Source organism: Salminus brasiliensis, chromosome 13 (assembly GCF_030463535.1).
Source record: "Salminus brasiliensis chromosome 13, fSalBra1.hap2, whole genome shotgun sequence".
In the NCBI taxonomy this organism is placed as follows: Eukaryota; Metazoa; Chordata; class Actinopteri; order Characiformes; family Bryconidae; genus Salminus; species Salminus brasiliensis.
In genome coordinates this window covers 13074817-13077316 of record NC_132890.1, presented here as the reverse complement: position 1 = coordinate 13077316, position 2500 = coordinate 13074817, and the positions used below count along the sequence as shown (strand labels likewise).

Here is a 2500-nt window from a genome sequence, read left to right as displayed (position 1 = left end):
ACCAATATGGAAGCCGGGCAAAAAAAAAAAAAGAAAAAAGCTCACGCTAGCACGCCGGGCGAAGCATCGCTCTGAGATGAGTTGCGAGTCGCAGGGATGCCGGTGAAGCAGGCTCGGGCTGAGTGGGCCAGCCAGCCTTTTGACTTAGGGAAGTGGCGTCGCCATGTCAAGTTCAAAGAACTCTGTGAAGCTTTAGGGGGACAAAAGAACAACTGTTGTAGATGCAGGCAGGTCTGGGAGGAGAATTTTAAAAAAAACTCAATACAACTGGAAATCAGCCCCCCGAAACGAGAACGGGGACCCATGAATGGCGGCCCATGACTTGAGGTTGCGTGTAACGGTGAAATAAACATCACGGCTGTGACGAAACGGTGCTGTTATTGCCCCACGGCTCACTCCCTTTCGTGATGTGTTGCTTTAATGTGACCTAAGTAAGTGATCTAAATTAGCAGGTGTTTTTTTGTTTGTTTGTTTGTTTTTAACAGCAAATATTGGGCTTGTCCCACCCATGAGCTGCAACTGTGATTGGTTGTAGTTCTGCTCTGCGTTGACATCCTGTAACAGACTTTCCCCCCCATGTTGTCAGTTTCCTCAAACGTACACTGACCCCTACTGGCAGGCTTGGGTTACTTTTATCCACAGCATTCCCTCCACAGAGTTCTTGTTGAATATTTTCCAGTGTTTTGTTTTGAGAGCAACTGGCTATAATTAAGCCAAACTACAACTGATTGGTTTCCATCCCATGGCAGGCCATGCAGGTGGGCTTAAACGGCATCTGACGCTGAAATGTTTCGACTCTGAAGACTCCAAAGGCCGTATGAAATGTAACACAAGGACGTACATGTAAAAGAAAGGGTAATGCGTTGTAGATTTGTGAAAGCGTAAAGTAAGATGGAGTAAAAGTAAGAAAAGCAAGTGAAAGAATGTGCATGTAAGTGCTTGAGGATGGCAAAAGCTTACAGCACCTGGTATTCCCAGGCGGTCTCCCATCCAAGTACTAACCAGGCCCGACCCTGCTTAGCTTCCGAGATCAGACGAGATCGGGCGTGCTCAGGGTGGTATGGCCGTAAGCGAGAGCACTGCTTCCACTCAGCCTATTTATAAGCATGCGGCAAAAGACGGCTGCCTTTTCCACACTACAGGGGACACACATTTACTCGCCCTCCTTTCTTACTTCCAAAGCAACCCCACCAAGCTCATTCAAACCAATCACACATTTCATTGCTCTCTCCTGTCCTCCTTCTCTTTTCACAAAAAAAATAAAACAACAAAACTTGCTCTTTTGGCTGACACTTGAACATTCAGCAACAAAGGCTAACGCCGGCCGCCAGACTCGGCCTTGTCAACATAAAAGTCACATAAGCCACATGAGTCGAATGGGCTCGTGAAACGGGACAATTACAAAATCACAAATCTTTCTCAACTGTCTTGGCTCCTTTTATTTACACCCCTAAATTCCACATACTAAGGTACAACAGGAATACGGGATAAATGCAGAGGCTACTTCCTACCAATATGGAAGCCGGGCAAAAAAAAAAAAAGAAAAAAGCTCACGCTAGCACGCCGGGCGAAGCATCGCTCTGAGATGAGTTGCGAGTCGCAGGGATGCCGGTGAAGCAGGCTCGGGCTGAGTGGGCCAGCCAGCCTTTTGACTTAGGGAAGTGGCGTCGCCATGTCAAGTTCAAAGAACTCTGTGAAGCTTTAGGGGGACAAAAGAACAACTGTTGTAGATGCAGGCAGGTCTGGGAGGAGAATTTTAAAAAAAACTCAATACAACTGGAAATCAGCCCCCCGAAACGAGAACGGGGACCCATGAATGGCGGCCCATGACTTGAGGTTGCGTGTAACGGTGAAATAAACATCACGGCTGTGACGAAACGGTGCTGTTATTGCCCCACGGCTCACTCCCTTTCGTGATGTGTTGCTTTAATGTGACCTAAGTAAGTGATCTAAATTAGCAGGTGTTTTTTTGTTTGTTTGTTTGTTTTTAACAGCAAATATTGGGCTTGTCCCACCCATGAGCTGCAACTGTGATTGGTTGTAGTTCTGCTCTGCGTTGACATCCTGTAACAGACTTTCCCCCCCATGTTGTCAGTTTCCTCAAACGTACACTGACCCCTACTGGCAGGCTTGGGTTACTTTTATCCACAGCATTCCCTCCACAGAGTTCTTGTTGAATATTTTCCAGTGTTTTGTTTTGAGAGCAACTGGCTATAATTAAGCCAAACTACAACTGATTGGTTTCCATCCCATGGCAGGCCATGCAGGTGGGCTTAAACGGCATCTGACGCTGAAATGTTTCGACTCTGAAGACTCCAAAGGCCGTATGAAATGTAACACAAGGACGTACATGTAAAAGAAAGGGTAATGCGTTGTAGATTTGTGAAAGCGTAAAGTAAGATGGAGTAAAAGTAAGAAAAGCAAGTGAAAGAATGTGCATGTAAGTGCTTGAGGATGGCAAAAGCTTACAGCACCTGGTATTCCCAGGCGGTCTCCCATC

The 2500-nt window shown here is 46.4% G+C and overlaps 2 non-coding genes across 2 annotated transcripts in view; both read right to left on the bottom strand.

Annotated features, from left to right (window-relative positions):
* Positions 1-953: 953 nt before the first annotated feature.
* Positions 954-1072, bottom strand: LOC140576069 (5S ribosomal RNA). The gene has a single exon (XR_011981303.1). It is a non-coding gene; the product is annotated as a 5S ribosomal RNA (ribosomal RNA).
* Positions 1073-2462: 1390 nt separating this feature from the next.
* The window catches only part of LOC140576068 (5S ribosomal RNA), a 119-nt gene continuing 81 nt past the window's right edge, over positions 2463-2500 (bottom strand). The window contains exon 1 of the ribosomal RNA XR_011981302.1: positions 2463-2500. This exon is cut by the window's right edge and continues 81 nt beyond it. This is a non-coding gene — a ribosomal RNA (5S ribosomal RNA).